Source organism: Protopterus annectens, chromosome 8.part0 (genome assembly GCF_019279795.1).
Source record: "Protopterus annectens isolate FY-2018-M chromosome 8.part0, PAN1.0, whole genome shotgun sequence".
NCBI lineage: Eukaryota > Metazoa > Chordata > Ceratodontiformes > Protopteridae > Protopterus > Protopterus annectens.
This window is the reverse complement of record NC_056741.1, coordinates 524,095,230-524,108,948: the sequence shown is the minus strand read 5'-3', so window position 1 is coordinate 524,108,948 and position 13,719 is coordinate 524,095,230. Positions and strand designations below refer to the sequence as shown.

At 41.4% G+C, this 13,719-nt stretch overlaps 1 protein-coding gene across 3 annotated transcripts in view; it reads left to right on the top strand.

Annotated features, from left to right (window-relative positions):
- Nucleotides 1–13,719, top strand: part of GABPB2 (GA binding protein transcription factor subunit beta 2) — a 1,188,026-nt gene that overhangs the window by 546,182 nt on the left and 628,125 nt on the right. The window lies entirely within an intron of this gene.

Genomic DNA, 13,719 nt, shown 5'->3' with positions numbered 1-13,719 from the left:
CTAACTGCTTCGTGGTGAGAGAACCTGGTCTCTACTGCCTTATTTGTCCTGCTTCTACAGGTACTCTCTTCAGCCATCGGTGAAAAAAATTTTTTATTCTACGGTTTTACCTTGGTTATTTTCACCGGTTGCACGCGATGGAAAATGTTAATATAGAACTGGAGTATTCTCCAGGGACGAGGGACGCCTCAGCAATTTTGGTGGATCTTTTACATCAACAGGCAAACCCTTTATTGGCTCTGGATTTGTCACACACAGACAACGTTGTTCCAGTTAATGAAGAGGGCATTAACATTACTGATTTTAACACAGCATCGAAGGAGCTCGAGGATGACATGTACAGGCTACAGCGGTATGCCTGGCAAAGACAGCACCTGGAAGCATGTCTACACTACTGTATTGTGCCGAGGGGGATGAGAGTCCTCTGCATGCCGTCGTATGGAGAGGCACACCCGATACTTCTTAAGAAATGGCAGGACCTCAACATCGATCTCGGATACAGGTACATTAAGCTATTGCTTGAATATTTTAATCCGATAGAGACTGAATTACGTAATAAAGTTGACCTTGCTTTTAAAGACTTAAGTAACCGTTTTAAAACGGAATACTGTGTCAGGAGAATGCGCAATATTTGCCTTCAGGTCAATGCCTTCAGTGAAAGGCTAAAGGCAACAAAATTATGCAAGTTACAAAGAGATTTCCATGATTTTGCATCTCGGCAAATATTTGTATGGCCGAAAGGCAACAGTGTTACTCAGAACGCAAGTAGCACAAATAATAATGTGAATCATTTACCATCTCCCACAAATACGGCCAACTCTGTTCGTAACATGAATGACTCTCAAACCAATAATGAACTGTTACCAGCCACATCTTTGGAGGGTGCTAATACCACTTTTTCTACTGTGTCTGATACGCCCCCTCCCAACCAACTAGCACTGAAACAACCACCCAGTAATCTAGGAGCTAGACCGAAGGATTTACATCCTGATAATTCTTCAGGTCCTTCTTCCTCTACTTTTTTACCTTACCCTGTGAAACAACAACTTTACAACAGGGGCCGATCAATGAGTCGGGGACCAAGAAAAAGGAAACTTTCAAAAGAAAACTACAATCCAATAAGAAGAACAAGAATGTGACTGAACTACTATATAACTACTCTGATTTTTCTTTCTCTGATGCTGATATTTCTCTATTGAATCGGGGACTTAACTTTATCCCAGCCTGCCCTGACACTATCAGTCAGGTGCTAATTGACCTTAGATTATTTTGCAGACAGGTAGCTTTGAAGGTGTTTTTTAAAGACAAAGCTGATTCTAATAGTGTCACTGTGAATACTATTTTTAAGCGCAAAAGCACTTTTATGCCTCCATTTCCTTATAACATTGAATGTTTTTTAAACTTGTGTGAACAAGATTTTTATAAGTTATTCTCCACTAAGGTGAAACCTAGTTTTTACAATCTTACTTTAGAAGAATTTACCTCTTTAAAACATTTGAGCAACTGTAATGAAATCACTATTAAACCCGCTGACAAGGGGGGTGGGGTAGTCATTTTAAATACCATTGACTATAACATGAATATGCATTCAATGCTTAATGATGACACAGCATATGTTAGAATGAAGTTATATGATGTTAATAGAATCATTAAAAATGTGCATGATGTGTTGTATGACCTTCTCATTTGTAGACAAATTAGTGAAGAAATGTATAATTATTTGGTTATAGATAATCCCACTGTACCAATAATTAAGGGATTACCCAAAATTCATAAGAACCAATACCCCATCCCATTAAGACCCATTGTTTCGGGAGATAATTGGGTCACTGCTAACATTTCTTCTTTTATAGAATTTTTACTCAGACCTGTAGTTGATTCTTTTGCAACCATTCTAAAGGATACATACCAATTACTTGATTATTTATCTGAGATACATCTAGCCCTAAATGAACATGAGTATCTTCTAATTACTCTAGACGTGAAAAATCTTTTCACGTCTATTCCTAATGATTTAGGCATTGAAGCGGTGAGAGAAATATTATTAGAAGAAACGTCATTTACTAATGATAGACAGTTGTTAATAGGCCAATTATTGGATTTAGTTCTTAATAACAATGCATTTATGTTTTTGAACAATTATTACCTACAGAAATGGGGGGTGGCAATGGGCACTCCTTGCGCCAACACGTATTCCAACTTGGTTGTTTTAAGCTGGGAGCGGAGTTGCCTGTTTCCCCACCCCTTGTTTTCTAAGATAATGGTCTACAAACGTTTTGTGGATGATATTCTTATCATCTGGGAGGGCACTGAGAGTGATTTTAAGGATTTTTTAGCTTATTTAGAAACCACCTCTACCTTTCTCAAATTCACCATGGAATGTTCTCATGAAAAAATAAATTTCTTAGATATAACACTAAGCATCACAGAATATGGCCTTATTACATCAACACTTTATAGGAAACCAACTTGGAGGAATACCCTTCTTACTTTCGATAGTATGCATCCTAGATACATTTTTCCTAGTATCATTAAAAGTCAGTTCATCAGGTTAACTAGACTCTGCAAGGGTATTCCTGACTTACATTTTGAAGCAGATCGCTTAGAATTACTCTTTAAGGAAAGAGGCTATGATTCAAGTCTAGTTAGTAACATCAAGAATAGCATTATAGGAAATACACAGACAGAAAATAAATCTGTTAGAACCAGAAAAAGAGAAGCTATAAATACTCAAACAAAATTTGTAGCCGTAACTTTAAACTACACGAGTACCACAAACAATATTAAAAAGATTTTTCACAATAATTGGAAGGTTCTAATTATGGATCCATTTATCAGGCAAATTGTAGGGGATAAACCCCATTTTATGTTTAGAAACAGCCTTAACCTTAAACGGCTATTGTGCAATGACAATTGCTTTACCCATCCAGTAGCTTCACCCATTGGTCGTAAGACAGGTACTTTTCCCTGCCATAGCTGTAATAGGTGCAAGTTCATTTCTAAGATACTTGAATTTCATCATCCTACTATGAACTACATCTTTCGACCAAGGTTTTTTGCTAATTGCTGTACAAAGAACCTTATTTATCTTGCGACATGTAAGAAATGCCAAGCCTTCTATGTTGGGCTTACTAAAAGATATTTGAAGGATAGGATATATGGCCATTTATATGATATACAGAGAAAAAATGAATTGAATGCCTTAGCGAAACATATATTAGAATATCCTTCACATCAGTTTGACTTTAGAGTCCTAGAAATAATTATAAGTAACAAAAGAGGTGGTGATAATGTGTTGTTTCTAAATAACAAAGAACTGAAATGGATTCTAAGATTGGCTGCTCATATACCCCCTGGCATCAATAGCCATATTTCTATCAAACCTGTTTTGGAAGCTAGATAAGCTATATATATCATTGTATCCTTTCATTTCAGTATTTATTCATTACTCAAATGTGTTTCTATACATATAATTGTACATGTCTCTATGTCTTCAGTTTAAATATATATATTTATATTCATTCTGAATCTATTCAGAATTTATTTTTAAAAATTTTTCAACACTTTATTTTGCATTTTATATGCTCATATACTTTTTATATTACATATACATTTTCACATACATTTTTATAAATATTTCATATATATTTTCACCATATCAGTTTAGAATATATCTCATTTGAGTTATGGTTATGCATTTAGTAGGTCTATGCATTAAACTAATTCATATGACTCTGTTATATAGTTAGATATAGATATTCATGTATTCCTATATTACATTAGTTTGATATTATAAAGTTATACATAACTTCAAACAATGTATAAATTGGTTGTTTCACACAATTTTACTTATTTATTCATTTATTTATTTGCTCATCTATTTATTTATTTATTCATTCACCCATTTATACATACATATATATATATATTTTCACAACAATAATATATATATATATTTTTATAAAAACAACCTAATTATAATTATATTAAATGTTCAGAATTTTATTAATATTATGTCATTGCATTTTTGCACAGAACATCCAATGTTTAATATTTATTTATTTACTTATTTGGTAAGCATTTTGTTCTAATTGCGCACATATATATATTATTTTTAAGGAAACAATATACAACACAGTATTGCTTGACTTTGAATGACACTGCATAAATATAAGGTCTATTGGAAATGCCTGATTATTTTATTTTATTTGGTCTAACTGATTAATTGTTTAATGAAGTAATTACTTATCTTAATTTTGGCGCCTTTTTACTATGTTATGCTATATAAATGGAAGTTTTAAATGCTTGTATATTGTCTGATGAAGCGTAGTAGTTGCTACGCGAAAGCGCTCACATTCAAATAAATGTTCTTTTTCGTTTAATTCATCCTGGTCTACGGTCAATTTTGTGTTGAAAATTGATGCTGATCTATTTCATTTTGGTGGAATTGGACTTTTTGTTAAATATTCTAACTGCTTCGTGGTGAGAGAACCTGGTCTCTACTGCCTTTCCCTGTGTATTGATGAACCTTATAGCTGTCTTTACTAGTATTGTAAGGTCTCTGCCTTGACCTGTTTTTCTGACTTGTCTTGTGAATTGTTTCGCTCTGTTTTGGAAACGCACCCTGTTCTTCCTTTTTCTTATGCCAGACTTTGTAATGATCAGAATTTTGCTTAACATGCCCTATTTTTACAGAAAAAACATGTTGGTACCTTTTGTTCATTACCTGTATCTGATCCTGGTGCTAGAGATACAGGGACAGGAGCTGACTGTGCTGATGAGTCTCTTTCTGCTGGTAGATGGGTCACACCATCATCCTCTACCTTAACCACTTACCTCACTTATTACCCCAAATGGCTCGCCACTTTTTTCAAAGGCAAAAATATGATGAGAGTATAATGTTCCATCATCAGCCATAGTCCGTCCCGTCATTAGTGTTTGTACTAAGTCAGTGAGGGTATTTGAATATGTTCATCGTGTTACCCTGCTGCATTCATCACACTTGGGTTATCCTGTCGTCAGGTGGTCCTGCAGTCGGCCGGATTTCCAAAGTCTTGGTCCGACGTCGGTTGCTGTCGCCTCATCCCTGACGTCAGTGCGCCAGGGGTACATATATTGCAACCAACACCATTTTCTCCAGTCTTTCTTGCCGTGCGGTGCCCGAAGCAGAAGCAGTTCGCAAGTGCTGGTCGGCCGACTCCTGAGATTGTCGAATTCGAATTTCAGACCAAAGTCTTCTATAAAGCTAAGTACCCCGTTGGGGAAACTTTTCTTGCCTCAGACCGATGTCAGAAAAAGTTAACAATTGTATTTCTTGTGGGAAGCAAATACCTCATAAGGATTTTCATTCTTATTGCATACCTTGCCTAGGCCCTGATCACGACGTCACTTGTCGTTTTTGTGCTAAGTTTAATAAGCGTACTATTAAAAGACGATTTGATTTCGCACAACACTATTTTGGTAGAAAATTTAACTATAACATGCCGTCGGAGCTACCGACCACCGGCGTGCACAAAAAGAGCAGGGACAAGGACCGACAGCCCAGGCCTAAGCCCGATTCTGAGGCCTCGGTTGATCCGGTCTCTGGTTATCAGTGAGGCTCCGACGCAGCCCCTGACTACCGCAGTTCTGGAACCCGAGACCGTTACGGATATTTTGACGGAATGTACTAGGCCGACGCAGCCTTTTACTTAAGGCTCTTCCGACGATTTACCTTCCAAGGACGTCGGTGCTTCTGAAACGCCATCGGTTTCTGAAGGCGTTTTCAGACCGACGACTCTTACAGTCAAAACGTTTTCTAAGTCGAAGACTCCTTCTAAATCTAAAAAGACTACACTTCAGTCTCCTGTTCAAGGCCCTATGCCTAAGAAACAGATGCTCAAAATGGCTGAAGATTTGTTTTCTCTTATCAGGGGTTCACAGCCTCCTCCTGACAAAAGGCCTAGACAAGAGGAAGATTCTGCTTCCTCTGAGCAACTGTCTATTTCTTCGGATTCCTCTGAGGACCAAGACTATTCCTTCTCTCCTTATGAAGATTCTGATGCTGAGGACTCTATTCCCTCAGCTTCCCCTCCTGAAGACTACTCTTTTGGGGAAACTTTGCACACTATGAGGGAACATTTTCACTGGGAAGGTCAGGATTACTCTGATTCCAAGAAAAGGCTCAGAGAGTTTCTTTTACTCCCCCAACACAGACCTCTAGCCATCCCACCTGTTTTGGACATTGTGGATGATGTCTATTTAGAATCCAGTTTCAACCCAGACTCTCTACCTCCTGCTCCGGCTAAGCCTGACAGATACTACTGAGTACCTGATTCCCACAAATTTCTTTACAAAAGCCCAGTAGCTGACCCAGAGACTATCTCCCAGGGTCCCAAGGGGGCTAAGTCTTCCATGGCTAAAAACACAGTATCTTCTGAGAGGGACTCGAGCACTAGACAGGTGGGGGAAAAAGGTTTACACCTCAGCCACATTAGCTATGAGCGCACTAAATTGTCAATTTCATATGCTTAAGTATCAGCAATTTTTGATCTCTCAGTTGAAACAAAAGATAACCTCCCTCCCTCAACAATCTGAATTGAAAGAAGTACAGGATTTGTTGCACGCCACCCAGCAGGTGGGCAAACATACCTTACAATGTGGGTTTGATTCTTTGGAGGCCTCCTGCAGAGCAGCTGTCACTGGATCAGTTATATGTAGGCATGCCTGGTTAAAGGAACAAAGTCTGCCTGATCATGTTAAAGCAAAACTACTAGATGCTCCCTTACAGCAGGATGTTCTTTTTGGAGTTAAAGCAAAAAAAGAAAATGGAAGATAAGGCGAAATCAATGCAGACAGTCAAAGATTTCCTACAAGTACAACCCCCTCGCTTCAGCAGAAACTGGCCAACAAAAAATTGGTCCTTTCCAGCCACTGACAGACCTCAGAGGGGTAAATACAGGCGCCCAAAGGGCAGAGGACAACCACAAGTCCAGTATAAACCTCGCCAATGGGGCACTCCAACCCATAAGGGAGGAGAAGACAGGTCTCAACCCACCAGAAGGCAAACTCAATGACTTGCACCTCAGCTGGCCAAACAAAGCTCTTTTGTCAGCCCCCTTGGGGGGAAAACTAGCACTTTTTGCAGACAACTGGCACATGGTCACAAAGGACAAATGGGTCCTAGACATAATTTTACGAGGATACAGATTCCACTTTCACACCTTGCCAATGAAAAGAGGAATGCCAAACCTGCCACAAAATCAAAGGGCAGAGGCTCAAAAACAAATTACAGCTCTCATGGCCATGAGAGCCATTCAACGGGTACCAACTCAAGAGCAAGGCCAAGGCTTTTACTCAAGGCCCTTTCTAGTACCCAGAAAGGACAATGCTTGGAGACCAATTCTGGACCTTTCAATTCTAAACACTTACAAGTTCCCAAATTCAAGATGCTAACACTACAGCAGCTACTTCCCATGTTGGGCAAGGAAGCATGGCTGGTAACGTTGGACCTCAAGGAGGCATACCTGCATGTCCCATCAGACAAAGTTGCAGAAGATGCCTCCGTTTTATTGCAGGTTCAACCCATTATCAATTCTCTGCACTGCCCTTTGGCTTATCTACTGTGCCCAGAGTTTTCACAAAATGCCTGGCACCAGTAATTGCATACTGCAGACAAAGAGGAATTCAAATATATCCATACCTGGACGACTGCCTCATCCAAGCAGAAAGAAGAGACATTCTCTTACATCATCTGGCTTTTGTGAAGCATCTACTAAATTGTCTGGGGTACACAGTAAACGAAAAGAAGCCAAAACTAGTACCCTCACAAAAAATGACATTCCTGGGTGCCAGCTTGGACACAACGGCCCAGAAGGCTTATCTTACACCAGACAAGCAACTACAACTGACTCAGTATTTCAAGACAATGGTAACAAAGACCCAATTAACTGCTAGAAAAATTCTGCAGGCTTTGGGCTTCATGGCATCTTGCATTCTGATAATACCATTTGCAAAACTGCATATGAGGAAATTACAGTGGTACCTAAAAAGTGTATGGTCTCAACACAGCCACAGCTTGGACACAGTGATGTCTCTCATTCCCTGCCTTCAACAGGAATTTCTATGGTGGTCACAGGCATGTCACCTCAACAAGGGTCAGCCTTTCACCTTGCCCCCAACCAGGCAAACTATCACAACATATGCTTCAGACTATGCCTGGGGGGCACACATGGCAGGGCAATGCATTCAAGGCCTATGGACTGCAGAACAAAGAAAACTGAACATAAATCAAAAAGAGATGCTAGCTGTACAGAAAGCTCTGACAGCCTTCAAGGATCTACTACATCCAGGACAACTTGCAATGAAGACGGACAGCACCACAGTAATGTGGTACATAAACAAACAAGGGGGCACACATTCCTACCCTCTTTGCAGGCAAGCAATAATCTTATGGAACACAGCTCTGGCCTACCAAGTCCAGTTACAAGCTCAATTCCTGCCAGGACAGAAAAACACATTGGCAGACGGCCTAAGCAGAAACATCATAGATCCCCACAAGTGGAAACTAGACCCACAAATATTTACAATGTTAACTCAAAAATGGGGCCTTCCAAATATAGACCTGTTTGCCAGTGCTCAAAACTACCAACTGACAAAATTTTGTACAAGGACATTCCACCATCAAGCTTGGAAAGTGGACGTCTCCTTCAGTTGGAAAAACCTGACAGCATATGCCTTTCCTCCATTACCTCTTCTTCTCACAAAGGTTCTTTTGAAGGTCAAAAAGGAGAAACCTCGACTGATTCTCATAGCCCCAGACTGGCCACGCCAGCACTGGTACCCGCTATTGAAGAATATGGCTCACAGCCCACCATGGATATTGTCTCAAATACCTCATTGGCTCACGCAGCAAAACAAACAGATTCTACACAGCCAGCTCAAAACCTTAAACCTGGCTGCATGGCAAATCAATTAAACATCCAACCAGCCCCTCTTTCACAAGCAGTTCTGGATGTTATTCTGGAAGCCAGGAGGCCAAGCACCAAGAAGGATTACTTGGACAAATGGAAAAGGTTTTCTGCCTGGAACCAAGCTAAAGGCCAAGACACAACTCAGCCTCATATGCCTCACATTCTGCAGTATTTAGCTGAGATGTTGCACAAAGGACTTTCCTTCTCCTCAATTAAAATCCATGCTTCAGCTATTTCAGCTCACTATGACACAAATTCACCTTTATTTTCAAATCCTCTTCTAAGGCAGTTCCTCAGAGGGGCAAAAAACATTAGACCACCTAGAAGAGCTCCTACACCAACATGGGACCTCAACTTTGTTCTGGAAAAACTAACGTTACCTCCCTTTGAACCAGCTTTCTCTGTAGACCTTCAGTTCCTATCTTGGAAGACTGCCCTGCTCCTGGCAATAACTTCTGCTAGGAGAGTCTCAGAATTACAGGCACTTATGGCAGTGGAACCTTTCCTCATTTTTCATCAAGACAGAGTTTCTCTGCGAACTAATCCTTCCTTCATGCCTAAGGTGGTTTCCAGTGTAGCTTTAAATCAAACCATCCACCTACCCACTTTCTTCCCCAATCCACAGAACAAAGGTGAGAGACTCCTGCATTCCTTGGACATTCACAGGCAGCTTCGTTACTACTTGGATAAAACTAAGGCTTTCAGAAAAACTGACCAGCTCTTTGTATCCTATGCTACAGCTTCTCAAGGGAGGGCTATATCCAAGCAAACCATTTCTAAATGGATAGGCCATTGCATACGGTTCTGTTATACCCATCATGGGAAACCAGTTCCTCCTATCATTAGATCCCACTCTACCAGGGCAACAGCTACCTCTACAGCCTTTCTCAGGGGGGGTTCCTACCAAGGAAATTTTAGAAGCTGCAACTTGGAGTTCTGTACACACCTTCACCAAACACTATCACTTACCTCTTTATTCTAAGTCCAGGGCGGGCTTCGCCACTGCAGTTCTGCAGGGCCTCATTGCCTCCACTAACCCTCTATGATACCTCCACCCTACCTTAGCTTTGGGACTCAACCCAAGTGTGATGACTGCAGCAGGGTAAGACGATGAACATAGTACAGTTTTGTACCTACCATAAATGTAGATGTTCGAGTGTTCATCCTGCTGCAGTCCAGGTTACCCTCCCTCCAACCCCTCTGATCTACTGGCTAAATCTCTGCTATGCCTTACTGATGTATTTGCTTATAGCTGAAGGGATTTTGTGTTTGTACAGTGTTCACACCATTTGGTACTAATTTTGATCACCTTTTTGGGGGCACCTGACATCTGGGGCAAGAAAAACTGAAGAAAATGGCGTCTGTTGCAATATATGTATCCCTGGCGCACTGATGTCAGGGATGAGGTGAAAGCAACCAATGTCGGACCAAGACTTTGGAAATCCAGCCGACTGCGGGGACCGCCTGACAGCAGGATAACCCAAGTGTGATGACTGCAGCAGGGTGAACACTCGAACATCTACATTTATGGTAGGTACAAAACTGTACTTTTCCTCATAAATGTATGTAATGTCCCCTGGGACCCCTTTTATTTGCTCTAATAGGCAATGTATTAACCGCTTCTGTATTCCATTTTGTTGCATGTCTCTTTCTGACTTTTGATAGATGATTTTGAATGCTAGTTTAAAATGTTCAACTTGTTCCATTAATTTATCTGAGGTGATGATTTTGAAATTGTCTAATAACTTAGCTGTGAGAGGCTACCCCTGTGTGTATGCCACGAGAATAGTGGTTGTGCATCCTACCTTGCTTTGTAATTTATAAGTGTCCTGATTTAACTGAATGAAAGTTTTAAAATATTTGGGAATAAAAATCCAAAATCATCTGAGGAAGGCATTTGCCCTACATCAGGTCCTGCTGTATATGCTACCCATTCATCAAATATAAGCATGTTGTAAAATATGCCTTTTTATCATTCCACTGTGGTAAGCTTTGTAGCAATTTTGTCTGTGGTACAGATCTGTAGTTCCCCTGCTCTGTAACTTGACTGGTTTTGTGTTTTGCAATTCTTCCTTAAGCTGGGCTATTAAAGTTGTGTGCTGTATATTAGTCTCGTCAGCTCAGCTAATTCATCTTCTCTATCTTGTAACTGCTGTTTAAGGTCTGAAATTTCTTTCTGTAATTCTTTACAGGTTTTAAGATACTTTTTAGTAGCCTGCTCTGCTGATTGCAGAGTGACTGTGCACTTTCGACAAAGGTTTTGTCTTTTTTGAACTTTCTGAACTCACTTTGTCTGTCTTTTTAGAATTTATTAATCTTCTCTGTCAATTTATCATGGACCTCCTCCCTGTCCTGCTCTGCAGTAGCCTTCAGTCGGCCTGATTAACAAAGTCTTGGGTCCTGCGTTGGTTGCTGTCCCTTCTTCCATGACGTCAGGTCGTCAGGGGTATAAAACATGCAGCCAATGCCATTACATCAGTCTTTCTTGCCTTGCAGTGCCCGATGCAGAAGCAGTTCGCAAGTGCCAGTCGGCAGACTCCTGAAATTTTCTTTTTCAAGTATCAGAACCGAAGTCTTAAACTAAAAGCTAAGTATCCCGTTGGGGAAACTTTTTTCTTGCTCCTTACCGATGTCAGTAAAAGTTAATAATTGCATTTCTTGTGGAAAGCAAATACCTCACAAAGATTTTAATTCATACTGTATTCCTTGCCTAGGCCCTGACCACAACGTACCTTGCTGTCGGTTTTGTGCTTTATTTAATCAACGCACTATCCGTCGTCGGTATATTTTCGCTTCTAAATATTTCGGTTCTCTGTTCAATTATCCAGAAATGTCATTGGTAAGCCATCCGACTACTGGAATTCTGAAAAAACACAAAGATAAAGACAGAGACAGGCCGCCTAGGTCCAAAGCTGCCGATGACGCTTCTCCTAAGCCAGTCGCCAGTTCGCCGGTACTCAGTGAGGCACTTTCGCAGCCCCTGATACCCGCTACTTCTGATTCGCAGGCCTCTACTGAGACCCATTCGGAGTCTCGTATGCCGCGAGATGCTTCAACTGTGGAACCTGCGAATGTCTCTACCTTGGATGGGTCTGGAGCCGCTGTGCAGGCACCAGCTTCTGAGGGTGTATTCAGGCCTACAGACTTGCGTATTAAACCGACGCGTCCTTCTTTAAGGCCTAAACCTCAAACCATGCCTACATGCCTAGAAAACCGACGCCCAGGTCGCATGCCCAGGCCTCTATGCCTAAAAAGCAAATGATAAGAATGGCTGAAAATCTTATATCTTTAATCAGTGGAAGCCAACCACCCTCTCCTAAGAGACCTAGGACTGAAATTGTTTGAGTCTTCTGACCAGGATTCTGATTTTTCTGATTCTTCTGATGATCTGGATTTACCCTTGTCTACTTATGAGGATTATGATGTAGAGGACTCTATTTCCCTTTTCCCCTCCAGAGGATTTTTCTTTTGGTGAAACCTTGCACACTCAAAGGGAGCATTTCCACTGGGAAAGCCAGGATTTTTCTGATTCGAAAAAGAGGCTTGGGTATTTCTTACTCTTGCTTCAGCATAGGCCTTTAGCTATACCTCCTGTACTAGACATTGTTGATGCCTTTTTGGAATCTGGTTTGGCCCCTGATTCTTTGCCTCCTGCTCCCAGAAAACCTGACAAGATATTACAGGGATGTTCATCGTGCATACAGCTGCAGTCATAACAGATGGGTTCTCCTGCCATCAGGCGGGTCCTCGGTCGGCCGAATTCCAAAGTCTAGGTCCGGCGTCGGTTGTTGTCGCTTCTTCCCTGACGTCAGTGCGACAGGGGTATAAAAGAACCAGCCAATGCCATTTTCTTCAGTCTTTCTTGAAGCGCGGTGCCCGAAACAGAAGCAGTTCGCAAGTGCCGGTCGGCCAGCTCCTGAAATTACGAAAATTTGGAAACCGAAGTCTTCTTGCTAAGTACCCCGTTGGGGAAACTTTTCTTGCCTCAGACCGATGTCAGACAAAGTTAATAATTGTATTTCATGTGGGAAGCAAATACCGCATAAGGATTTCCATTCCCTCTGTATACCTTGTTTAGGCCCAGACCACGACGTCTCGGTCTGTCGCTTTTGTGCTACATTCAACAAACACACCATTAAGCGTCGGGTGGAGTTCGCCCAGCATTATTTTGGAAAAACATTTAACTACGTTATGTCGTCGGATACTCCGACTACAGTTTTGTCAAATAACGCAAAGATAAGGACCGACACACGAGGTTCGCGGCCTTACCACGCCAAAGCCGACTACACGTGGTCCGGTTCTCAGTGAGGCGCCTACGCAGCCCCTGACTACCGACGACACTTCATTGGCGGTGTCTCCTGTGCCCGAGGTCGCAGGCTCCTTGGCCCACATCCAGACTACAGATACCGAAGCCACTCCTGGAGTTGAACCTCAAAATGTGGATAGGTCTACCTCCACTCAAGGTGTCTTCAGACCTTCCTCTTCCTTTTCCATTAAGGCCTTCACTAAGTCTAAAGCAGCCATGCATTCTAAGAGACAAGCTACACAGGGCCCTTCTCCAGGCCCCATGCCTAAAAAACAGATGCTTAAAATGGCTGAGGATTTAATTTTTCTTATCAGGGGTTCTCAACCTCCACCGGACAAAAGGCCCAGAGTGGAGGAAGAATCCCCCTCCTGATCAGGGCTCCATTATTTCAGAGCACTCTGATGATCAGGAACATTCTTACTCCCCTTTTTGAAGACTCTGATGCAGAGGAGTCCATTCCTT